The sequence below is a fragment of the Lonchura striata genome, chromosome 20, assembly GCF_050655825.1.
Source record: "Lonchura striata isolate lonStrDom1 chromosome 20, ASM5065582v1, whole genome shotgun sequence".
In the NCBI taxonomy this organism is placed as follows: Eukaryota; Metazoa; Chordata; class Aves; order Passeriformes; family Estrildidae; genus Lonchura; species Lonchura striata.
This window is the reverse complement of record NC_140722.1, coordinates 5,307,139-5,334,304: the sequence shown is the minus strand read 5'-3', so window position 1 is coordinate 5,334,304 and position 27,166 is coordinate 5,307,139. Positions and strand designations below refer to the sequence as shown.

Below are 27,166 nucleotides of genomic sequence, written 5' to 3'. Positions count from 1 at the left end.
GAGTACAAAAGTTATTAGAATCAATACCATGGTAACCAGGAGAAATGCAATGGCCTATGATACACAGAGTCAGAGGGACAACCCAGGGGTCCCTCTTGCCTCAAATCCCACAGGTCTATGAACTATGAAAAAGGCATTTCTCTGCCCTCCTATTGCATCCAATAATTCTGATTTTCCACCTACATTCAATCACGGCAGAAACTCCTCTAAGTTCCTGTTGTAGAGATCACAGTAAAAACTGAAGCCAAGCTGAACCATGTGCTGAGGCATAACCCAAGAGTTAATTCTTTTGCTTGCTCTTTAAAAATAGGGTTTGCATTCATGAAGAGCATTAGATTGATGACACTGATAAACTGAAAAGGGAAACAGGGGTAGAAGTGGAGAAAATAGGAATTTTAAATGGTTCAAGCACAAAAATACCTCATGCAGCACAATGCCTGCAGGACTATTCTGTCAATTAAAGTGTGTTCATCACTCACATTTTTTCTGCCCCAGACTTGCAATACATATAAAGGAAAAGAGTTTTTGTTAAGTAATTATGTATTTACCAAAGCAGAGTCATAGAACTTAAATATAAGTCAGTCAAAGATTTTCATAAATATTATCAATATATTTAGAGGAGGAAAAAAAATTGTGGTGGCAGGCTATAACTTTTAAAACTTTCTAGATAGGTTAAACAACAACAGCGTGTAATTTATTTGACCTAAATTGTTATTTACAGAGTTAAGTTAAAACTGCATGAACAAAGCATTTTCTTTAGCTCAGCATTTGAAATAATTCAATAACCTCTATCAGCACAAAACCCATTTCCTTTGCAATTTTAAAATTTGGCTGCCACACTGAAAACTCCCTGCCACCTCTGCATGGCGCTGGGATTGTCTGCATGGAGGATGGAGCGCTGCAGGCAGGAAACCCAGTGGCACAGGAGTCTCCTGCTCAGAGTGGCACCAGAGCAGCACAGACTCTGTGCAGAGCCCATCAGGCAATGAATGCTCCTGGTGGTCAGGCATTCCCAGCAGAGCTGAGGAGGAGAGACCTCTCAGCTTTCTGCCAAGCTCCAGTTCTGCCCGGCACCATCAGTGCAGGAACACCCAGCCCATGGGCACCCAGGCAGAGCCAGGAGGTGCTTCCTGCCCCATCTTGTGGGAGTCCAGAGCTTCCCTCTGGCTGCCCTGGCTGCCCCGGGACCCTGGCAGGGGTCAGGAACCCCCTGGACAGAGCCCCCAGAGACACTGGCTGTGATCTCTGTCCATGGAAAAGAGTTTTCAAACTTACAGGATTAATACAAGCTCTGAGTGTTTGATATGAGTAATAATTAAGTGTGGCACGGGTGCAAAAGTGAAATTTTAGGATTCTAGATACGGGGTCCAAAGGGGACAAGATGGAGGAAATTGGGTGTGTCTTGTCCTTTTTCTCCTTCTTCATGCTGTCCATGTTTCACTGTGGTGTTGGCATTTTTCTGTTGGTTCAGGCTGGGGACACACTGTCCAACGTAGGTGACAGATATTGGCACGTTCTTGTAAATCCAGCCCAGGGAGTTTCTGGTATTTAATGTTTGTCACATCCCACTGAGGGCAGAGCCCCACACGCTGCCCTGCAGGACAGAGCTGGGCAGGGCAGCAGAACATGTGAGAGATAAACAGAATAAACAACCTGGAAACCAGCACAGACCAATTATGGCTTCTGCTTTGGCAGCGGGGCAGAAAGACAGAGACTTTCTACAATCTCAGAATCATCTGTACCACAGATTCTGACACCATCTCCCCTTGCTGCTTCCTCCTGGAATCGTGAACTCTTTGCTTTCAAAGAGGGCTCAGTTCACCCACCCTGTCAGTGGAGATTTCGGCTCTCCCTCGTGAATGAGAATCAGCATGAATGGAGCCAGCTTTGGCCGCACTTGCGCTGTAGATAGGCACCAACTCCAGGAAGCTGAGACTTAATTTGATCTGAAAACCCCCACAGCCAATGCATTTTAAAGACAGAACCACAAAGCCAATCAATAGGGACCATTCAGATACTTGCTGTCAGCGGCTAAAAGAAAATGGATACCGAGAAAGCCATAACTATGATAAATTTAGGCGCTGCTTCTCTCTGACTAATGTAGGCACTAAAACACTCCATGAATATCCTGCTTTGAAACGTGTCATATTTCTGAGAGGCCAATCAATCTCAGGTTCTCAGTGGACCACATTAAAATACATTTGTCACTGTAAGTTTATGAAATATTGATGGTGTTTTTTAGGGGGGTGTTAGGAGGTGGAGAGGTGGATCAAAAAAAGAGGGAGGGAGAGCTTCTTTAATGAATTATCTTTAGGCTAGAAGGAAAAGAAGAAACAAATGTAGGTGCTTATTGTGGATGAGGGTGAAAAACAGGAAACAGAATTGCTTACTGAAGAAGGACTTTTGTTGGATTAATAGAAAGATCATGTGAGTGAATATTTTACAGAGGCCCTTCAGTATTTCAAGCTCAATTTGAACTAGATTTATTATTTTATTAAACTTTTAACTTTCTAAATTCGGTATCTAGTACAGAAAATAAAACCAGAGCTCCCTTAATGACAGTCACAGAGGGGAAATTAAAAGTGTATCTGTGTTCCAGGGGGGAGCAGTGTTTCAGTGTACCAGGCACTGCATCATATTTATGCCTGAAAGAGGGAATGAGCCCATTTGTGCTAGCAAACCTCACCAAACAGGCACACACACTCCCCATGGAAAAGAAATGGAATAAAACACAGATACACAGAGCAAAACCACCTTTCCTACTGATGCATCTACACACACTCAATACCTGACGTTCCTCTGCGTTTTCCACCAAGAAATTTTCATCTTAAGGAATTTATGGTCAAAGTTAAAGACCAGAAATGAGCAAGAAGGAACTGGGGACCAAGGTGGAAATGGGAACCATGTCACAGAGAGTAATTAATTTTAGATCATAAAGGAAGCCTGTTGCAGATCCAAGCTGGGAGTCCAGGGCTTTCCAGACAAGGCCACTCTAACTTTAGGAAACCCAGCCTGCTGAGCACCTAATGACATCCTCAGCTTTCTACACAAGTACCTCCACTGAAGTCAATAAAGCTATTCACAAGTGTAAAGTTAAGCCTGAGCTCAAATACTGAGGTACTGTGATCTATGTTTGTAAATCAAGTGTGGAACTAAAGCTAGTTTGTGTAAATAATTGGAAGTTGGGTTACTTTTCACCATTTCTGTCAATGCAAAAAGCAGTTTTTCAGATAAGAACAGCAGCAGCATTCACTGAGGGAACAAAAAGTAAATCCTCATATGCATTTTTAGCTCACAGATGTTAAACTTTTTGGTAAAGATATTATGCCATGTCTGTAGGAAAAACACTCTTAGGCAATAAATAGCACATTTTGCTTTAGTGATGAATTGCAACAAAAATAAATTGATGCAGAGGCATAAAATTTTTAATTTTTCACAAATCTGGAAAAATATGAACTTTGTATTAGTTTTGGCCAGTGGCCCGAACATCTTCCCCTTCAACATTTAGGAAGAATTTCATTCTTCTTACTGAGATTATCCAAACTGATACACATGTCTATCCTCTATTTCCTTTGTCATAGATTAGGTATTTTGGTTATAACAATTTGGCTGCTTAAAAAACTTCCACAAAAAACAATTTTTCTACCTTCACCCCAGCAATTTCAACCAAATTGAAGACTTCCACATGCATGGAGGGCAGAGAGAAGGAAGTATTTTGTTTCCCCATCAATTAGAAGCAAGTTTGAACATTTCAGCATGTTCTAGGGAAGCAGAGTGATTTGCTAAAGAGTTTAATATTGAATTACACCTCCTGCTCTGCTACAGCACTTCCCAAGAACAGTAGCTCAGGAGCCCAAATCCCTAACTTTCCCCACCCCCTCAAAAGCTGTAGTCTTTGATTAAAGTACTTTTCCCACTATGAACTGAACTTTCCACTGTGAACAAAACACTGAGCATAACTAAAATTATTTTCTTTTCCCCAGCCTGAATCTTATCTCAGAGGTTTGTAAGTTATTATTTTCCTCCACACACCTGTAGCACGCACAGACCTTACTCATGGGCTATGGCTGTACTAGGTCAGGCATTCAGCAAACAAACAAAAAAGGGAATGGCTTGAGGCAAATCTTTTGACACTTGATGAAAATAATGTTTGGACTCAAATCTGGTGACAGTGTAAGCCAGAAACCTTTGCAGTTCCAGCAGCAGCACCTAAGGGCTGTGCTGGCACTGCTCAGATTAATTATTAGTATCACCAAGAACCATATTTTCAAACTTTGGGATGTTTAGGTGAGCAAACTGCACCTGCTGGAGATGAGACAAGAACATGGGGAAAGAGGATGGTCCTTCCTTTAGGGACCTGCCAGGTCCTGGTTGGCAGCCCATGGCAATCCATCCTTTAAAAAGAAGTGTACACAGTGTACAAAGTCTGCAGGCACCCACTCAGCTTAGGTGCCCAGGCAGCTCCTTCAGGTTTTCAGCCTCAAGTGAACTTGTTCAGGGTATTTCCCACAACAGCAGCTTGGCTCCTGGCCATTCTCCATCCAAGCTGCTCATCAATGCCTTGAGAAATGGGGAATTCATGGCTCCCTCAAGGAGATTCTTTGGCCACCTAGAAGGGCAGCAGCTTTTCCTGCATGTTCAGACTAGGTTTCTCCTCTGATTTAAATCTGTTATTTGTGATATTACCCTTTTGCTATTTGTCTGAATAAAACCTCTCACCAAAGTCATGCCAAACCAGTAAGAGCCAGAAGAGAAGCCCAACAAATTCTATAAAAGTAGTTAACATTATCCATGCTGAGACAAATCCAGATCCCAGTCCCTCCAGGCAATTTGGGGAAGGATTGGGTGATCCTGACATCTAAGATTCAAACCCTTGTATCTCTTCAATACCTCAGAATTGGATACTTTTATGTGGAAAGGGATGAGATAATACAGCCTAATAACCCCTCTGAGTCTAAAAGTCACTGATGCCTTTTGGGTATGTTTCTACATAAAATGCAAAACCTATGAAAAAAACCAACCCCTGATCTCCAAACCCTCATGCTCACTTGGCTGCATCAGTCCAGATCTGCCACAATAGCTTGAGGCAACATTTGGAGTTTGTTCTCACTTATTAGAATTAAGCTTTTGTCAAAATACATATTTAAAAGAATATATAAGCTGCAAAGCTGGTTACTAGATTCATTAAGCACCAGGATTCATGTAATCTTTGATAATATTTTACACTCAGTGTTTGCATATGGCCTCTATTTACAGATCTAAGCATTCTATTAATATCTGCTGTAAGTACTCCAAGGGCTGCCAGGGCACTTTTCACCCACTGCTCTCTTGACCCTGTGGAAGTCACTCTTCCCAAAGGACAGCCTGAGCAATGCACAACATATTTTTATATGATGTAGCATCAGTTCATGTTGGTTCTGGGTCTTACTTCACCTTATTTTGTATTTTTTCTGGCAGTAATTTTTGCATGCCACTCAATAAATGTTACAGAAGTGTCTGTCCATGCTGCCTCTCATGGGGGAAAAGCCCTGTTGAAGTTGTGCCTACACAAAACCAGGTGAACTGTTCTGGAAAGATACCTGCCTTAATTCTTAAAAGGATTGTCAACTTGTGGTCAGAAAAACTGAACTAAAGGCAGTAACTGCTTAAAAATATTTCAATGGAAGGGTAAAATTTGGGAACATTTCAGTAGTCAGTACAATGCTATGGTCATGAGACATCCAATCCTAACAATTCCAGTCTGAGAAAGGAAGTTCCCTTTTAGTATGGCCAGTTGCAGTTAAAGAAGGGAAAGGTAACTACCTTCCCTTCACTAGTGGGGAAGGGTTTTCCCCAAAATTTCACTTTTTAAAGTGTTGCTTATAGATGGGCTACCTCACGCAGTGACCAATGACACAAAAACCTGGCCTAAGAGTAGCTGTAGGCAAAGCAGCAACAAGGTGATTGCCTTGAAAAGGAAAAAAAAAAAAAAAACTGTCAAATATAAAATAGTTTGTGAAGGCAAAAGGAAAATATGAGGCATTTTAATAACTGTTAATCAAGTGACAGACTAAAAATTCAAACCATTATTGTTACTGAGGTCTTAAATGCTAGGAACTTATCTTTGATGAAAAAAGGAGATCCAAGTATATGGAAAACACAAAATTCACATTCAGATGTTCTAAACCTTCCACAGAAATGCATTTTAAAATAGTCTAAGCTAATAAGATACTGTCTCACAATTTTTAGACATTAATTTATCATGTTTTAGTGACTACTTTTATTATATATGTTGAAATTATACATTGTTCTCCCCCACACTCAAATTTTCTAGATCCTTTGCCAGTCACCAGATTATGAAGACAGTGGTTGTATTTCAAAAGTTGAGGCAGAGATTTCAAAATCCTGGATGCTTCAGCTTCTCTAACTTTTCAGTTCCTCATGAGTCTGAGAATCTGCCATAAAATACCTTTAGCAATTTCCTACACAGCAATACAGATCAGTCATGGTTTTATATCAACAGCTAGAAAAATCAAATCTTACCCTACCTACCACTCTAGCCACACCCTGTGCCTATGCTGTTGGCATTTTGAAAAACCATTTAAACTTATATAAATGTTGGTATAAAATTCAGTTTACCAAATAACTAATTTATTCAGTGGGCATAAAGGAAACAAAACACATTCTGGAACTCATTTAGTATTTCTGCCTATTTATTTGGAATTTTTAGTCTTTCTGGCCAAGATATTCATATAAGACCACTTAAGATGTGAGATAAGCCATATAATTAGTCAAGCAAGGAAAAAAGAACATGGAAGAAAACTAGGAAAATCTCAACAAATTAGTGACTATTTAAATACTGAATATTCTTCCTCTGTTCAGGAAGTGTCTGTCCAACGGAAACTCTCCTGTTCAAAATTGGTGTCATCTTGAATGCCAAAAAGGGAAGAAAAAGTCATTTATAAAACAATTACAAATAAGGTTTCAGCCTTGGGGGTCTTCCTCAGGGCATGGTGAAACTGGGACACAGCAAAACTAAACAACATCCTGTTCTTCTTTAGCCTAAGGAAGGCCCCATGGCCAAAATGCCTTCTCTAATTTAATTTTGTACTTCTGACAAACGGGTTGACCCTTCCCCTGCTAATTACTGCTCTGCAAGTTGCCATTCTGCACCAAGTTTGTCCCTTCATTTTTAGAGGTCACACACAACATAAAGCATTTATCCAAGCCACCTCCAAATCCCACACCTTCGTTTCTGTGTGGAACAATCAGCTTTGAAATGTTCGCTGTGGGAGAAGAGGAAAGCAATATAACTAATTCTCCACTGCCTTTCACTGCTGCCACATCAACTCTCCTGGGCAGGAGGATGAAATGCTTCTGGTAGGGGTTTGAATAACTGGAGAAGACCAGCTAAGGTGCAGAGCAATGGAGAACAGGACCCAGCAATTTTAGGATGTCATCTGTAAAAAGGAAGAATGGTTTCTGTCATGCAAGTTTATTGCAGCCCAGAAATGTCTACAGTAACTGTGGGCATATAATGTGATGTGCAAGGCTTTTATGAATGAGACCCTTGTGGCTTCTTGTCAGAACTGAATCTGAAGTGATGACAGGACATTTGTAAGTCTTCCCTGGGATGCTGAAGGACTTCCATAAGGGAACATCTTGAAGATGGGGCTCTCGAGACTTTCATTCAAGAGGAGTCCTTCCAAAAGTTGTTGAAGGATTTTGGTAAGGAGCAGCAGAGAGAGGAGCCCTCAGAAGCACTGAGGGACCAGAAGTGCAGGGTTTGAACTCTTTGTGTGTCACCCACAGGAATGAGGCCTCAGGGGAGGTGACAGGACACTGCAGGCCAAGTTTGGGGAAAAACAAGCAAGCTCACACCTTCCTACTGCTGCTGCTGACACTATCCCTGTCAGAAACATGGCAATAATTTGTCTGCTGCCTAGTTAGTTGGACTCCCCAAGAACTGTTGGTGTAACTTCTCTCCACATGGAAGTTTTCAAAAGATTGTAAGAAATCGAGGAGGCCACAGAGGCCCCCTTCTCCCAAAAATTGCTGAGAATGGGGGTGCAAGGTGAGCTTTAGATCTGCTCAGCTCCAGTGCACACAAACAGATTTCAAGATTTCAATACAGCAAAATCTCAGCTGTGGTTGCACCACCACCTTCTCCAAGTCCCTACAGCCTGGTGTTCACTCATCCTGGAAAGCAGCTGATGAGTAAATTACTAATGCCTAGCTTAGACAAAGGTATAGATACACTTGTACACTTCATATTTCGGAGTTTTTAAACAGTAATTAAGAAGGCAGTCTATTATAAGTTCCAATTCTTGGTGGCCTGCTCTGCTCCAAAAAGCTGATAAGCATCTGTACCATGTCTATAGAATTCTGCTACCAACTTACGACACAAAAAGAGTCTGTATTCCAGTTTACCAGAAATATGGTCAGAGGTAGAAACACTGCCAAACCAAAAATCATAAAAGCATGAAAATGTATGAAAAGCATTCTCTTAGCCCTTAGTCTGAGCGTTGGAGCAGAGCACCTGGCAATAGAACCTTCTCCAGAACAGGGAATTTATCCTGCAGAGGCTTCAGCATGAGTTGCTTCAACTCAGATAAGCCAGCTCCAGCACACCTGCTCCCAGGAATTGTTATTCATATCTCTCTGGTATCTTCAAAACACACTTGAGGATTTTTTGTTTGCCTCTCTGCACCCTTGTGCTGCTCTTTGGCTCCTCACCATTTGACATCAAGCTCACTGTCAGATTGACAGCATCCCTGTTTGCATGTCTATATCTGAACTTGCTGGAAGCTGTACAGCATCCCATGTTCCTGAAAGTCAGTTTACAAAAAAAAAAAAAAAAAAAAAAAAAAAAAAAAAAGAGAGAAAGGAAAAAAACAGCACAAATGAAAGTTGTCATCCCTGGTTCCACTGATGAAATCAGTGTGAGCCTGCTCAGATATATTCCCTGCCTGTAAATCAACTCTAACATTTGCTACTATCCCAGAGAGGTCTGATGACAGGCTCATTAGAGCTCCTGCAGCAAGTAGAGTTTGGGTGAGAGACTTCAATGGGAAAACAAAGACACCTCTCAAGTGGGTGCATTTCTGCTGTGCCTCAGCTGGAGCAGAGCAACACCCACAGGGGAGCCAGACATTTGGCTTAAAAAATAAAAAAAATTAAAAAAATAAAAAAAAACCAAACAAACAAACAAAAAAACCTCCCACAAACAAAAAACCACCACAAAACAAAACAGAAAGCAAGTTAGTTCTCTTGCTGTTAAAGGGAACAAAAATCCCCTTTACAATTATATGTGCCTTAAATATCAGCCTTGGAATCGTCACTTTGGGTTGTCATTGTCATATTTCCCAAAATATGGAAAATAAAACAACGACAAAGACAATGACTTAATGTTTCTCTCACTATGAGAGAAACACTAGGTTTTGAGGCAGGAGCATTTTGTCCAAGGCACCACGAGGCAGAGTCAGTCAGTTTGGTTCAAATCCATCCTTTGGTGGCCTTTGGCACAGCTGTCCCCTCCAGCCTCAGCAGACCATACTTGCACCAAGGCATCTCCTCTGCCACGTGTCTGATTTGATTTTAAATAAGGGTGCACTCCCTTTAATTGAAACTTTGTGCATGAAAAGTTTATTAAGTCAGACAGCGAGAGCTCGGAGCAGAGAGAGCGGCGGCAGGAATTGCCCTGGGGCTGAACCTTCCCAGCTCGACATTAGGTGCTGTTCCATTTAATTGTTGCTGAAGACAACGCGGTGCTTAATCACACACTAAACCCTCCCTTTGACACAGGTCCTTTGTTAGAGACAGATATTCAAATAAACTTGCAGAAGCATCTGAAAACCAGGAACTTCACAAGCAGAGGAAATTACCAATGCAACTCATCGGATTGAAAGATTAAAGCCGGGACAATTCAAGCACTCGTTCATACACCAAACTATATTTTATAATTTTTTTCACTGAGGACTCAGATTTACAACTGACCAGGAGCATCAAGTTCAGTAATGAAAGTATCATTAAAAACTGTACATTGTTCAGGGACTTTCAATGGACGCTTAAAGAGCTGTAATTATACAAACAGTAATTTAAAAGAATTATATGCTGGCCAGAATAAATATTCCGGTTTAAAAGATGAAAAAAAAAATATTTAAAGAAGTTCTAAAAACTGAGATCAGGGGGCTAATGGAATAAACAGAATATAAACAGACAATAAATAAGCAACCTATTATAAAGAAACAGCACCAAACCCCCTATATACAAGCATTCATTCCCTGCTGAATACAAACATCAAAACTACACTTGGAGACACTGAAAAAGCAGGAGTGTTTCAGATACCTGAAAAAAAAAGACACTGATATATGTAAACCTCTCCTAAATGCCACAGCTACACCAGAGAGTTTAACAAAGGCTTGTGGCTCCTTGTTTAATCAGATGACTTCTCACCAAGCAACTAAATCATCTGCATTATCTTCGGCTGTCTGCCAAAGGTAAAAAAAAAAAAAAATTAAATCAACAGGTCAAGATAGCAGACCAAAGAGTTTTAAAAGGAACCAGTGCACTGTTAACTTTTTAATACATCACAGCAAACAACCTCGTAAATGCCAAAAGTTGCAGGATTGCCAACATAATTTCCATTTGAGAAGAGTTAAGGATGACTCCAGAGCAACTTGGACCAGCTAGTCTAGCCTTAATAACTGACAAAATAATAACAGATTTATTCATGGACTATCAATAAAGAATTGCAGACTGGAACTACAATTGTGATGTTTCATGGAAAATTGGTTTAAAGAAACCATTCTTATCTTTTTTCGGCCAGATTACAAGACTAATTGATAGAAGCAGCTGTGATAATAAAGCGGACTTGGACTTCTCCAAGACTTCTGACTCAGCTGTATCTAAATTCTTCTTTAAAGCCCCATATTCTAGTCACCAAAAGGATTAAATAAATGGTTTAGAGACTGACTTCAATCTGTAGTTGGTAAAGGAGAGCAGGGAGTACAGCAAGAACCAGTCTCAATACAACTCTGTTCAGAATCCTATAGAAGTTCAAGGTAGCAATGAAATTCATGGTTAAAAAGGTAACAGAGGAAAAATACTGCAGCAGGGGAAAATTCTGCTGTTTTGTAGGCTGATATCAATAGTGACCAGACAATTATTAAAACGAAGTATGAGTTATGGAGGGCAAAACACTTCTAAAGAATATTATTCTCCTACAGCCACACTTCCCACATGGCTGTTCAGCCTGTACCCAGATAATCCTGCAATTAAACCTTCTGCCTCTCAGGTTTGGGCTGTGAGTCTCCAGCCAGGCCAGAACTGTTGGCACTTTCCAGCAACACTCCCAGTAAACAAGGGCAAAATGAGTTCACACCTGACAGAAGAATCCCAGCAGACCTTCTTAAGCTATGAAAAGTCCTGATTAGTGCATTCACTGCTCACTTATTGAATGTGCTCTCATACAATCCTGTGTCCCCTCCCACAGTCTACAAGCAGTATTAATTAGCAAGATGGAAGTAATGCAAAATAAGATCTCCTGACAGTCTCTGAAACGTTACTATTTAGTTCAAACCCACATCTCAAGCTGAATGAAATGTCAGCAAGGTTGAAAGCAGCACATTCAGTAATAGATGTAAAGCTGGATGTAAACAAGTGACTTATGACTGAAACATGGGTAATTAGATTCTGCTTCAAGTTCTCATTTTACCTTTTTGCACAACGCTTTTCCTGTGCAACCAAAGCAGGCCAAGTGTCCCAAGTCTCCACAGGAGGCAGGTTCCAGTCTGGTTTTATGTCCTGCCAGGCCCTTCCTTTAAACATTCTCTGATCCAGTGCAGACAGGAATTAAATACAGCTGCTCTTCTGGTGAGTCCTAGACTCATAAATGAATGTTTAAGTGGTCTAATGGAGGACCATATTTAAGACATAGCGGGTTAGGTGTCCCCATGGCTTTGTGCAGCAGCATGCAGACACCAGCCCCTGGCAACAAGACAGCCAGCTCAGACAGGAGCGTGCTGACTCTGCTTTTAGACTGCTCCTCCTCCTCAAAAAGGGTCCAACACACTGTCAGCTGCAACCTAGGTGTAAAAGACCAACTTTTTATTCCAATGCACTGATAACAAGACCAGCAATCTACTTCCCTTGGCATATTAAAAAACACAGTGTAGACATTATGCCACTGGAGATTTTTGTGATTATAACCCAGAATATAACCCAGTATTTCCAAATTCATCACTTCAATATTTCCCTCTAGAAAGGAAGAGTAATTGCTTTCTTTTTACACAAATCTCATTGCTACAACACTTGAAGGACACAAAATTGCCCAGTGTCAGTGCTTTTTCTAGACATAAGTGATTAAACTTCCCTGGATTTTATTGCAAGTCAGAAGCACTACTGCTCTGCCAACTTCTCCTGCTGTATTCAGTCACAACTATTCCCATCATCATTGTAAACAGGTTTTGGGCTCACGTTCCTACAAGAGATCAAATTAATGGTGTGAAAAATGGCAGGGACTGCAGGGCTCACATTGGGAGCTGCCCCTACCCCAGTAAGGCCAAGGGCGTTCTCTCTCCTTGCCTGGTTTGTACCACAGGCCTTGGACCAGCCCCCCAGACAGCTTCCTCTTCCTCAAAGTCAAGTCATTCCAAGCTATCAGCCTCACCTTTAGAGCTGCCATGACTGGAAGGAGCCTTGAGGAGCACTGGAAGGGAGCTGTGGATGGTGCAGAGCTGGGACCAGCTGATGTCCTTGAGAGCCACATCTGGGTGGGAATGTTCTGCTTTGGGAAGAGCTTCCAGGGTCAGGCTGAGCTCCTGCTAGAGCCTGAGGGGAGTTCTCAACAGAAGTGCCCTGCAGATATAGGTCTGAAGGTGATATCTATCCAAAACAACTCATTCTAGGATTTCAGACCTGCATGGGTTGATGTACTTTGGGTGAGTGGTGATAAATAAGAAGCAGGTAAGTTCATCTGTTTGCTGCACATGGAAAGCATTTCTACTCTGTATTGAGTGATTATGAGAAATAGCTAAGATCTGCTGAGGAGGGCCCTCTCTGACAGCACTCTGCCTTTCCTCCTAACACCTGTGTGCTGACAGCTTTTATAGCTGACCCTGAAGTTAATACAGACAATGCAACACCTGCTGGAACACACTCCCCATCCTTTTTGAGCAACATTTACTTTACTAACACACTGCAAAGAGTTCCACCAGCAATTTTACTAAAGTTTCTTGGATTATGGGAATAGTTATTTGCTTGAGTTTTGTGAGGTCTTTCTTTTTTATTTTGCAAAGGCAGAACTGCAAAAGTCAGTGTGCTGTTCCACAGCTTCTCTTGCAGAGCTTTAGGGGAGACCACCTTAGCCGAACACAGCCTACTTTCCAAAACATGCTCACCTTTGACTGGTACAGCTTGGGGTTTCCTTGTGCCTGCACTGCTCTGAAGGAGAGGGCAGGTAGGTCAGAGGACTTCAAGGAGAAGGAACTGCTGAAACCGTCACTAAGGTCCCCATAAATATTCCCCGTGGACCTCATTACACATTTGAGCAAACATTACCTTCACTCACACAGCTAAATTTCCTGTTTGCTTGGCTGATCAATTCCTCATCAAATTTTAATGTGGGGTTCAGGCCGTCTGTGGCAGTTTTAATTAGCCCTAAGATTGCACAGCGTTGGAGGCAAAGCTAAGAACCATGGAAGTCGCCTCTGCCTACATGGAAAGGTGGAAGGGGGCTGGGGAAGGGCTGCAAATGAAGAGACCAAGAACTAATTAGCTCTTGTTACTAGGTTAAGCCTGCTCTCTAGTGGTCACATCACACAGCAATACAGCGTCGAAAAGCCTATGGAAAACCTGAAACCGTGGCTGGATTCCTCTCCATTAAATATGAGGGGGAGAAAATGCACTGTATACCCTGCTTGCCCCTGCTGCCGCAACTTCCAGCATTTCTTTCCCTGTAAACACTCCTGTTTTCTTCCCCCCAACTCCAGAAACATGAATATTTTTATCGGTGCTCTGTTTTGGGAGGAGAGAAGAGCGCAATGAACCGCAGCTATTTAAGCAAACACACCGTGCTGCAATCCCACCAACAGCTTTGGATGATGAAGAACACACAGCCCATACACAGCCTGTCCAGAACCAGCAATCAGAAATTGGGCACCAATGGTCCATAGCATTGGCCAGGAGTATTTTGACCTGGAGCTGACTGCTGCAACCCTGAAGTTCTCTGAATTTTGCTGTCATTATATGTAAAGGCTCTAATTTAGCTGAGTTTAACCTGCATCGTTTGGCAGCAAAGGCAGTCACATCATTTTGACATCCAGCACAAGCAGCATAAAGAAACCAAGTATCCAGCATGGTTTCTCCCACCCTTAATGTAAACAAGATAAATCATATCAACACTAAAATGTAAGTCTTTGATCAGTGGTCTTTCCATCAAGCATCACTGCTGTGTTTCACAACCTCCTGAGAAGAGCTTCGTTTCCCAAAAAGTACCTGCACATTGCACCAGGGGTGAGCAAGAGCAGTTTTCCACAGAGAACTATTGGTGATTTTATCAGCAGGTGCTGCTGCGTGGCAGTACCCTGCTTCATTCCAAACCCAGGCACAGCCAATCTCAGTTTTGTGTAGCTTGATATGAACTGAATTTTGCAGCCAAACTTCTCTAAAATTCACCCGATTTACATCCAGGCTGGAAAAGTGAGAATCTGTACTGACTTTCTGAAAAGGAAAAAAAGGAAAAAAAAAAAATAGAGAGAAGGGAAGAAAAAACAGCTGAAAAGAACTGAAAGTGAAACAAATTTCTTATTTCCTTGCAGCTTGGGAATAGTTATTTTAAGTATTAGTCTGCACAGTGCAACAGCAATGTATGTATTGAAAACAGCTGCTCATTTCAGACAAACAGCAAACGATACCCAGTTCTGATTTGCTTGAAATGAGAAGTTCTTTGAGCCCCTAGGAATAATATCAGCACCTGCAAATGCACCTATTTACCACAGAGACACTGTAGCATATAAAGCTGCTGGTGCTACAAGGAAAAACCAGTCCCTATCATTTACAGAACAGATACCAGGCTTACCCAGCAAGTGCACATTTTCAGACTCAAAGTATGGATTTTAGTTGCATATATCCATTAATAAATGGCAAGATGTTCAGCTTCAGTCTGACAGGCAGAAGATTTGCACTATTACATGGAAAAGAGCAGAATAAATACTTAACCTGAGTCTAACCTCCCTGCTTGAAACCTAGATGCACTTAATTTAGCAAGTACAAATTAATTAGTATTATTAAAATAGCACTTAACACCAGGAACAGGCAGACTGCTAGTATTTAAAAAACACATTAGCTGGTCATCATAAGCTCTGTGTCTAATAAGGCCTGGACCAGGTAATGCTCTTTTTGCCTACACCAGGAATTGCATGTTAAAAAACTTACAAAAAACCACTTCTTTTTCCAGGTAGTGCTGGGCTCTAAACACCAGAAGAGCTTGACCCTATGCTTTAGCATAAAACTGCCTCAGTTTGGGAAAAAAAAAAAAAAAAAAAAAAAAAAAAAAAAAAAAGTACAAAGCAAATTAGAAAGGACAAATATCACTTTCTATATAGTTAGACAAAGATTGAGGAAGAAGCATTCTTAAGTATTTTTTATGAGTAAATGCATCAGGGAAGGGTTTTCTAAACCATTTCAAATTCTTTGTAGAATTTCCAAAACCTTTATTGCTACAGATTATGTCAAGCAGCAGCAGCACTTTTGCTTTGCTTCCCTCTTCCAGCTTTCACAGATAATTTTCATCTGTATTTGTTTGGATTTTCCTTGAAAATAAAAAGCAACTATCCCCAGGCTTTAGTCATTTTGTTTAAAAGCAAAAGAACCCACATGTAAGTCAATACAACTGTATTAGCTCCCACAGTAAGGTGAATTCCAGCAAGTCCAAAAAAATCTTTGATTCTCATGTCGACAAATCTTTCACCTCAAAGCATTCCACAAGCCAGCCCACATCTCAGAAACTTTACAAATCTTGTAGGGAAAGGAATTCCTCCTCCACAGCCCCTGGAGAGCAGGATCTGGCCTTTTATTTGCTGCTTTATTCCCACCTCAAATGCCACCACTGTGTGTAGCTGCTGTACATCAGCACTCATTTAGGACAATAATGTTCAAATACAGACTCCCACCAGCACCAGAGAGGCAGATTCGTGGGGTTTTTGTGGGTGGAAAAGGAGAAACACCCTGTTTCTTGCAAATAATCCTATGGGATGCTAATGGCTTCAGTCCTGTGCTGTTTGCCAGCTATGGGATCAGAAGTGATGAGCCACAGATGTCAGAATTTTGAATAGTGATAAATGCACTACAGCCAGCTCCAGCTCTAGCTGCCACTGCAAACACTTATCACCGAGGCATAACTCCTTCCTCCAGCCCAGAGCTCGGGTGCTGACAGAAAACCAAGGCTTCTCTGGCCCCACAAACCCAGAGCCACCATCAGGATAAAGGAGGTGCCATTTACCACAGGCACTTTTCATTTCCAAAGGGTTTCCACTGTCAAGACTTCTTCCCAAATCAATGTTATCAATCCTACTTGTAATTTTACAAACTTCAAAGGGTTAAGACAGCAAGCACATTTATTGACTGGTGCTTCTTGGTAGGTTCAGTAAAGCATGACTGATTAGAGCCCCCAGTTCTAAAGAGCCCAGCTTTGTGAGGCTGGAATAAATGGGAGTCTGTCAATAACTCAGATCCAGGCATATTGACATAGTTTACAGCCTCAATAGGCAATTAACACTTTACAGTGGATATTACCCAGTGGCCTCCCCATGTTTTACTGCACATTTTCTGCCGTCAGCTGCAATATTGAAGGTTTGGAATAAAAATGATATTGGACAGACAGCACCTTTGTTCAGCTGCACAAAAAAAAATGTTAACATCTGGGAGAGATCACAGTTTCATTCCTCTTTATTCATTCTCTCACACCCCTTGCTTCACTTTCTCTGTCATTTACAGTTCCTAGTCTGCATTGGTGAACTTAAGAAACTCTCTTAACTAAGTAATTACATTGGTTACATACCAAAACTCCCTAGGGAAACCCCAAAAGAGTGACAACCCCAACCTTTTCTCCTACCATGGGAGATGCTGAGCAAGTTCATGAACAAATGCTTTTTTGGCAGACAAATTATACTGACAAACAAATTAAATCATCCCAGAGCATTTAAAGCAGAAATAGCTAAAAAAAAGATTTCACAAGCATTTCTTGTAGCCAGGTCCAAGACTATATTCCACTTGGATCAGAACTGCAACACAGCTCCTAAACCCATTTTTAAATCCCCTCAGACATGGTGACTCCACCACAACCCTGGGCAGCCTGTACCAATGTCCAACCTCCCTTTCAGGGAAGAAATTTTTCATAATATCCAATCTAAACCTTCTCTGGTGCAACTTGAGGCTGTTACCTGGAATAAGAGCCTGACCCTGGATGTCTGTAATTGCTGGATGTCCTCTTTGAATTTCTCTTGAGGGACTGAAATAGAAATATTGTGGCAGCTTTCTTCCCTTGCCCTGTCCCTCCATGAAACCATTTCCACAAGTTCAATAGAAAAGGCCCCCCTGGCAGAGATCTGGCTTAAGCTTGCTACAGGAAACAAACTACAACCTGTTCCAGAGCTGCTACTTGAAGAAAACCACCACTTCAAACCTTTTGTCTTTAATGACTTTCAAAAATGAAATACATATACAGGAACAATGCGAGCCACATGCAAATCACACTCTCCCAAGCAGCCACAGTCCTGGAAGTCCCCTGGACTTGCAAGAGGCACAGGGCTTGTCAGGAAATAAAACACTGTCCAGCCTAAGTAGGGACAGGCAGCTGTGGCCTTAAAGAATCATGGTAGTTATTACATCTACTAAAAGGAAAAAGGAAAAAAAAAAATTCCAAACACTAAGAAAATGAATCCCCAAAAGCTGCAGTGAGTTTGCACTGATGTTATTTCTTCTGTGGCCCATGTTTGTGGGAGCAGGTGATGTCCCCATCCTGTTTGGCAGAGGCACAGCCAGCCCAGCCTGGCAGCCTGAGCTGTGACCCTTGCCTGGCTGCCAGGCAAGGACATCTGGCTGCTCCTCTGATCTGAAGTCCTGTGGTTTCCTTTGTGATGTGGCAAAGCACATGGCCCCCAGTACATCTGTATAATTAATGTGAAGGGAAAATATGAGTAACAACAGAAAAAGGGGAAAAAAAAAAAAAAAAGAGCCCTCAAAGAACAGAAGCTGTTCAGGGTCAGCAGAAGGTCTGAATAAAATAAAGATGTAGTACAGAGTCACAGGATGGGTTTGCCTCCATGCATTGGGGTATTTAGGGGATGAAGAGAGCTCTGATTTCACCCTGTGCCACTGAACAAGTTCTCCATTTCTTGAAACATCTGTTCCACCAGTTTCCTATATTCTGCAAGCCCTGCATTGCAGGGACACTTCTGTATTTACAGATAAAGTCTCTATTGGACCCAATATAGAAGCAAAAATAAAAAAGTCATCTGCTTATTACAGCCAGCAGGGGTTACCATATCTGCAAAGTTTTTTTAACACTATTTGTTGTGTTTTGCTATCCTGGGGCTTTTTGGGACATTTAACTGAGGTGTCAGACTGAGCTTATGGGGACAAGTGTCCTATAAAGGACAACAAAGGTTCAGCAGCAGCAAGGGCTATGGCTCTTGAGGAGAAAAGCTGCCAAGCTGAGCTGCTTGTCCTGTGAACCACCAAAAATCACATTGCAGTGACACTGAGCTAAGAGCAGCCACGCTGGGTGAGGACCCAGAGGCACTGGTGGCATCAGGGGACAGGGACTCCAAAGCCAGCAGCTCACTTCAGAGCCCTGCTCCACTCAGATCTTGGTTTTTGCAATTACACTGGTTGAAAATAAAACAAAACCAAAAACAAAAAAAAAAAAAAGAAAAAAAAAGAAACAAAAGTAAGCTTTCTTCTCTTAAAGGAGAAAGGGAAATCCTGAAATTCAAAGGAAACTTCTCATGTGATTTATAATATGTATAAAAAAACTGTTATCAGGGAAGTGTTATATTCATTTCTTCCCTCTATACACACCAAAGGTTATAGGTAGGGGATGAATTTCCACACTTTATACTATAAACACTGTTCTGTTCAAATCTCTCTTATGACACCCTCCTTGTGAGGATTTCATTTGTATTTGTTAAACTCTGAGTGTCATTTAGTTGCATTAATGGATACTTAACATGCTACCAAGTATTTTTTTGGTAAGCCTTTATTTCAGAGTTCCCATTATGATTAATTCATTTTGCTCTGAAAGCAATAGCCCCACTTGTAATGTATTTTTCTGGTATTAACATGCCTCTGCAAGCATGTCCATAGGTGCTCAAGTGCAATTTATCATTAGTTAAATGAGAGTTAATGGACACTAAAAGTGCCACTTATTTTCTGAGTGATCCATTAACACACACACACACAAAAGGAGACAAAAGCTGGCCAGCAGATTCTGTTGGTGGGATAACTGAGAGCTCTGCTCTGCACATGTCAAATTTGTTTTGATACCAGGGTGGCCTTTAAAGCACTGAGTGATTGCATATCTCAGGTGCCTGAGTGCAAGCAGCTGATGTGAAAAGGGGAGGAGGCTGAAAGTTTGCACTGAACCCTGGGGAGGAAGGAGGCCAGAGCAGGAAATGATTGCCTGAATCCAGGCAGACAGAGATGATGTGGGTGCTGTTAAGTGAGCAGTTCTGAATGCTGGGTAACTTCTGGCAAACACCAGAATTCCTTGGTGACTGCTTAGAAAAAGATCTTAGATGAGTTAAACTGGTTTTTACTCTAAGTCCTACTATCACTGCTCAGCTGATATAGTAATAATCACACTAGGCCTATGTTTTAGTGTCATCTTTCATAATATTTATAATTTATTATACTTATATATATATTATAATATATATGTTATAATACTATATTATAATACTAATAAAGTGGTCAATAAAACAGTCATTTCAGCTGGGTGAGGAGGAAGAAAGGATGTTTTTTCCTAGTATTCAAACTGAAGTGAAAGCAAAGAATGCTAAGCCTTGTGAATCATTTTATCAAGAAATAAATCACTGACACAAAGCTGGTCGTGGGGCACAAGCTTCCTCACCTTATATCCCATAACATTTCTTCAGAAGGTGAGACACAAGGAACCAAAAAACCGGAGTTCTGCAGCAAACAGTTCCAGGTGCCACAGCACCTGCAGTGACTCAGTTCAACCTGAGGGTTGTCCCAGCAAGGAGCAGATGCCAAAACCTCATGGAAAACACTGCCAAGCCTCTTATCAAAATTAATACACTTTTTTTTTTTTATTTACTCTTAAATTAGATGCCACCATTTCCCACACACATCCTCCCAAACTGCAGTTCATCTTGTTGAATACTCTAAAATGCAAGGAGTTAGCAAAACATCCTCCAAGTTCTCAGTCCTGCATCAGCTTACAAAGGTCAACACTGAACAGAGTCATAGAAATGCAGCACAAGGACAAGTTAAAGTAAAACCAGAGCCTATTTTATACATTTTTCCTTAAGAACATAGATGCCTTGTCATTATTATTTGACAGTATTATTCCATTTGAATGTGAAAGATAAACAAAGGTGCAGACAAACTTCCAAGAAGGGGGTAAGACCCCAAAACTTACCTAGATATATAATATACGGTATATATATATATATATTCTTTTAATATATATGATGTATTTATTTATTTATATCCAGAATTTGTATATATTTTTTTTATACAAGGGAAAAAGGACCACCAAGGGGTACCGCATCCAGGCAGGAGGAGCAGAGAGAAGAGGGGATGTGGGTCTCATCAGGTCACAGGGAGCAGGTGGAAGGGAGATGCAGAGGCAGCAGAGATCTGTGTGTAACAGAGCAAGGCACAGCAACGTGGGCCACACATTTTGCTGCCTGTTCAATCCTTCCCACAGCTGTGGCCAGGCTCCCAAATTCCTTATTCCAGCTCTGTTCCTCTCTCAGTGAAGGTAAATGTATAGCTCAACAGAGCATGGTAAAACAACTTCATAAACAACCTGAAAAGCAAATAACTGAAAGCATTTTTACTTTTAAAAATCTACTTTCATCAGTTTAAGGCAATTAGTTCAGGGAGATGATGATAAAGCAGTGAAGGTTGCTACAAGTGACAGCAAGGAAACTCCTGACACAGATATGGTAGAGATTGCAGGAATAAACACTTCCCATGTTTCAGAAATCACATTGTCATCGATGTTTGCAGGCCCTGAAATTAGCTGAAGTCATCAGGAGCTGCTGGCAGCAGGCAGTTTCTTGGATTGCTTTTGTTTTTTGCTGCAAGATTCTCCATTTGTAGCTTTAACCCCTCACACCTGTAACAGCTTTCAGTCGAGTTTCCCTCTGTCTGTGGCCAAGGAACAGCGTCCCCAAGGTGATGCAAAAATCCAGGTCCCTGGGTCTTCTGCAGCCCTCCCAGCCTCAGAAGCACAGCCAGGGGCTGTGAGCTCAGCCTAGGCTGGCTTTGTCTCAGGCAGAACAGGTCCTCCCTCTTTGTGTTCCCTTCAGAAACAGCTTTTAAAACAATAAGAAAACACTTAAATTGTCAAGATTTCCCCTTTCCATTACTCTCTTGTGGTATGGGTAGATCAGAAATTAGGCATGTCACCTCTACCTGAAGAGGGCTCACTGAAAGCTCTGAAAAGTCCTAATTAATTATGAAATGTCAGAAAAAGCAAACACTTCTGCAAAGATCCCAGAGATATTCATTCTTTGGGGTCACCTCATCCATTCCTTACAGTCATGGTATTGGGCACCGAGCTTTCATTTATCTCTTTATCCCAAAAATTAACATTTGGGGGAATTTCCCCTGCACTGCTCAGTCCTGTGTAGTTTTTTTAAAAATAGAATAGAGATGTTTCCAGCATTTTGTTCCTGGAGTAGAGGACCCACACTCCAGGAGAGCCTCTCCATGCAGGACAGGTCACTCCAGGACACAGGGATGGGGCAGGGACCCTGGTGAGGGCAGGCTGCCTCTCCACCAGTCCCCACAGCCTCTGGAGAGCTGCTCAAAGCCAGCACATGGCTTCTGCAGAAGGCAGCACAGGATGAGGCCTCCTCTGCTTCGTTGGGAAGGTCAGAGGTGTCCTGATGGACAGGAATTTTCCTCCCTCCCTGGCCCTGCACCTGGTTGTCTCCATTTGCCAATTATCAAATGAAGCAAAGCAATAAATCATCACCTCAGAGGCAAGTCCCCTGCAACCACAGCATCCCAATTCTATGGCACATTCCACAGTGAAATCAGTGTGCTCACACAAGGGCACATTTTGTTCTCTTTCCTTCTGCTTTCCACCCCTTTAGATGGTTCCCCTGTTCTCCAGTACCTACAGATGACATCTCTGAGGCAGTTACCAGGTTGGTTTATTTTTTTTTTTTGTTTTGCTTGTTTGGTGCTTTTTTTTTTCCTTTGCACTCTTTAAAACCCTTGAGGGAGTAGAGTACCTAAGCAGGATTTTTAGATTAACTCCTACACTCCAATCCCAAACCTCCTTTCTTCCTCCACAGAAGTGAACAATATAAAATATAGTTCAGCAATGCAGATAAGTCAGTGGATAAAACCCTAGGAGAGATGGAGCCCCAGCACCAGGGCTGTTGACTTGCATGATAAAAGTATTAAACCAGTTTAATCTGCAAGATCTTTGCCTTCTGCCCACAGACCTCCCTTCAGTTCACTGCCCCTGATGGAATTCAGTGATGCTGGGTACAGGGAGAAAGGTCTTCAGTTGGAAAAAAACAGTCAGAATCATCTCAAAAAGGGTTTAGAGGTTTCAGTTCTAGGTTTTTCTACCATATTTGTAGAGAGAAAACCCTCGGAGTAAAATTTCTAAACCCTGACACTTAACTCAAATTCTGAATAGCCAGCATGAAGTTGTTTTTTATTATATTTCTGCATTTCAGAAGAGACAATAAAAAAGGCATTTTTGGCTAGTCAACAGAAGAGGTGGAGAAAGTCAGTATGAATATGCAAATACACACAGATCATGGCAGACAAAGTCTACAAATGAAAGATCAAACTCATGTTTCTCAGCTTGAATTTGTCTTTGCTTTTTGACCTTATTGAGGTACACTGAATTGCTTTCAACCTTGCCTTAGCAGCTAAGAAAGGTGAAAATGCTTACTCTTTCTGGGGAAATGAACAGAGAATAGAAGTTCAACAAATACCAAGATTCACTTTATCTTAATGTTATTGCAAAGGAAGAGAGAAAAGCACAGGTTGTGGATATTGGGATCAGAGCCACTGAGTGAACTTTTAGCTGCAAATATGAAAGAAATTGGAACATGCAAGAGAACTGAGTTCATCAAATCATTTCTAACAGCACAGGCAGAGCAAGGGAGAGTCCTTACAAACAGAAATCTTACTGCCAAAGGCCATCATTACATCCAAGCAGTTTAATCCTGCACCAAGCCTTAATTTAGCCTCCAGGTTTGGTCTTTTGTCTCTGCCCACAGGATTTGTGTGCACAGTTGGCACATATGGAGATGCCTCATATCCTTCTTTTAAAGGTAACAGAAAAATACAGTGGAGCCTCCAGTTCTATTTTTTTTTCTCTTTTTGATGGTGAAAGAAGATCTGACTTTCAATTTGTCCCTTTTGTTTTCCTTTCCATATGGCTTGTTTGTGGTTCAATTATTGTGATATTCTCCCTACAGATAGTGATGCTTGGGGAATCTGGTAATACTTAACAAAAATACAAAAATAAAAGGATGCTGTCTGCCAAGCAGAAAGTAATTAAGGAACCTGGAACACAGAGGGCAATAAAGCTATTGAAGGAACAATGTTCATTAAGCAAGATAAAGCACAGCAGGGCGTGCAGAGCTGGCCCTGTCCCTGTGCCCTACACACCACCAGGTATCCAAGGGCTGAGCTGCACTTTGGAGGCTGTGAGGCTGCAAGCCAGGAGCCAAAGGAACAGAGCACTAATGAGAGGAAAACCTAACCTACAACCTCTCACTTCTCTTCTAAATCAGCCCTTGTATAAATTAAAGTCCAGCAGCTGGCTGAACAAATAATTCCCAATACCATTCTTAGCCTAAACCTGCTCCTCAGTGATATTCTAGCACTGTATTCTGCTGGATGAATTCTAGACTGGCTGCAGAATGCCCCTCAGTAGAATTTACTGCTCTGGGTTAGGGATCTGTTAACTATGCCTGGCTGACACAGCATTGCCTCTGCTTCTGAGCAGGTGCCTGTACAAAACTGAGCAACAAAGCAGAAGCAAACCCCTCAACCCCAGCCTCTCTGTTTACAAGTTCAGTTTCTTCAATCATGCTCATGGAAATCCTTGTATCTTCAGGCAAGTTGCAGTAAAACAAACTCCCCAGAAACTCCAGTTAACATTTACCCTATAATGTGACAGCTTTAATTCTGGGGGATGCCAGGTCTCATCTCAGAAGCTGCTGCATTTCACTGCTGATTGAAAAGATCTTGGGTCCATAGTAGAGACCTTCAGAATCACCTGGTTGTATCCAACACTTTCTTTTAAGTGACAGTGGTTGTCACTGAGCTTAGTTTTCCTGTGTTGCAGCAACACAGGAAGTTGTTATTATTCCCACTTCCAGAGACAAAGAAAATGGTCTCATTCAAAGTCACACAGAAACATGTGGCAGGAATAGGAGGTGGAGCCAAATCTTCCACCCCTTATCATACCCTAATTCCTGAACTCCTTCATCATGACCTAAGAAATTTGGGGATTTTTTTTCCCTTTGTTTCTTCTTCTTCCTGTCCTCAGAATGTATTTATGTTGTATTTTAAACCTTTTCCGTTCAGCCCTTAAGGCCAGAAACATGATTTGAACCACAAGCACACATGACTCCAGGAGTTACCACTGTCTGAGTATTTCTCTCAATTCTTGCCAACTGGTTGCAACGCCACATTTGTATTCCATACTCTAAAATGCTTATGGAAGAGGTAGTATGCACATAACCAAAACCCAAGATTAAATGAAAAGTATTTAAACATTTGAGTAGTCCCACCAGGGCCAATTCAAAGTTGCAGCACATGTGATAATGTCAGAGTTTAATTATAGCCCACAATAACCTCCTCTAGTTTGCTGCTTTCAAACACTATCCCAGGAGCTGCTGGGAGCATGTGAACAGATGATGACAATTTTGCTGACAATTAACTACACATTAACAAGGTTGCTTTTAGCTAAGCCCAAAAAGTGTAGCTGGCCACTGATCCCAATGGATATCTGCTACTGAAGGAGGCAGGGCAGCTTCCCTAAGCCTCCCATCCCAGCAGCTCTGTCATGGGACAGCCCTACACCAGCTGCATCCCAGCCTGGGCTGGTGCTGTGCAGCTGGATCTGAGCCAACAGCAACATCCTGGCAAAATGGCACTGGGACAAAATCCAGGTGGAATGGTTTGCATTCGTATTTGCTTTGGGAAAGCCAGGGAGGAGCCCTGGGTGGCCAGACCAGGGACAAGACCCATCACCAGAGGGTTTAGCTGGGTTAACCCTTGGGCTCGATGAGCTTCAAGGTCTTTGCCAGCCTTAATTTTCTCCACACAGGTCAGGAGGTGCCAGGGCAGCCCCACAGCCCCATGTCACACTGGCACTCATGGTCAGGGCTGGAGATCAGGGCTGAAAACTCCGTGCAGGACAGCAGCTCCCAAAGGCACAGCTCATCCCTGCCCTGCCCTGGGATGGTACTTAACCAGGATTTTTAGATTAACTCCCACACACCAATCCCAAACCTCTTGTTTTCCTCCACAGAAGTGAACAACAGAAAAGATAGTTCAGCAAGGCAGACGAGTCAGTGGATAAAACCCTAGTAGAGATGGAGCCCCAGCACCAGGGCTGTTAATTTACATGATAAAAGTATTGAAACTGGTTTAATCTGCAAGATTAAAAACTCCCCAGAAACTCCAGGAAACATTTACCCTATATGTGACAACTCTAATTCTGGGGGATGCCAGGTCCCATCTCAGAAGCTGCTGCATTTCACTGCTGATTGAAAAGATCTCAGGTCCCTATCAGAAACCTTCAGAATCATCTGGTTGTATCCAACACTTTCTTTTAAGTGACAGTGGTTGTCACTGAGTTTAGTTTTCCTGTGTTGCAGCAACACAGGAAGTTGTTATTATTCCCACTTCCAGAGACAATGAAGAGAGCCAGGCCATTGGCATTTCTGCTGGACCTGGGCTGCCTGCTTCCTGCAGCTCTCCTCCCCATCCCACCAACCCTAACAGAAATATCTGTATTTAGTCCTTTTCTGCTGCTTTTCCCTGATTCTTTGTTTCTGAATCTTTTCCTGTCTCCCAGCTGCCCTGCAGGTCACACTCCACATATCTACCAAACTTTACAAGATGTTTTCTTCTTGTATGTCTTTCCACCCCGGAGTTTTTGTGTGCACAAGTATGAATTTCTGACCGTGCTGCCTTGGATCAGGCCTCAGAGTGTCTCATCCGACTCTGAAAACATGCTTTTTCTGACTAAAAATCAAGCATTTCCCATTTAAATGACCACTGCCATAACTTCTGTATCTTGCTACATGGCAGGAAGATGGAAATATGAGGAGAGTGTCTGAGTATATAAATAAAGCAGGAGTTTATCATAATTTATTTATAAAAACTATTTCTAATCTAATTCTTTGGATATTATCTAGGGGCAAGAGAGACGAGACAAAAAATGGTTCTTAATCAGGAATTGCCACATGGAGTGGTTTTGATTAATATGCAAAACTTAGATTATAAATAGATTTATAAATAAATGATCAACTATGGCTGCTGCTTTATTTATCTATGGACTTGCAGAAAATTTGAAGGCTGAATTCTGATTAAATAAGAATCACCACTAATGGTGGACTGGATGGCTCAAAGGGACTGGTAAAAGAAAGTGAGAATATATTTGCATAGCACCTTTGATTCAGAAGAACTCCCAAGTGCTTTGCAGAATTAATATTATATTTTAGGGGTCACTTCATCCATTACTGAAATGCAGCCTCTGAGGAGGAGGGAAGATAACTTTCTGCATCTATTTCACCTTTCCTTGAAGATCTCTAAGCACTTTGCACACTAATTAAGCTTCCTATTGTATCTGTGCAATCCACTCCTCCTGCCAGTTACTGAACCAGTAAAATCTAAAGTACCAGGAATAAAACCAAGGAAAATTCATCAACCTGATACAACTTCA

At 41.7% G+C, this 27,166-nt stretch overlaps 1 long non-coding RNA gene across 1 annotated transcript; it reads right to left on the bottom strand.

Annotated features, from left to right (window-relative positions):
- Window positions 1-1,536: 1,536 nt before the first annotated feature.
- LOC146765710 (uncharacterized) lies at window positions 1,537-17,391 on the bottom strand. Its single transcript, XR_014949633.1, has 2 exons — window positions 12,650-17,391; window positions 1,537-12,460 (listed from the first exon to the last, which is right to left on the bottom strand). It is a non-coding gene; the product is annotated as an uncharacterized LOC146765710 (long non-coding RNA).
- Window positions 17,392-27,166: the final 9,775 nt, after the last annotated feature.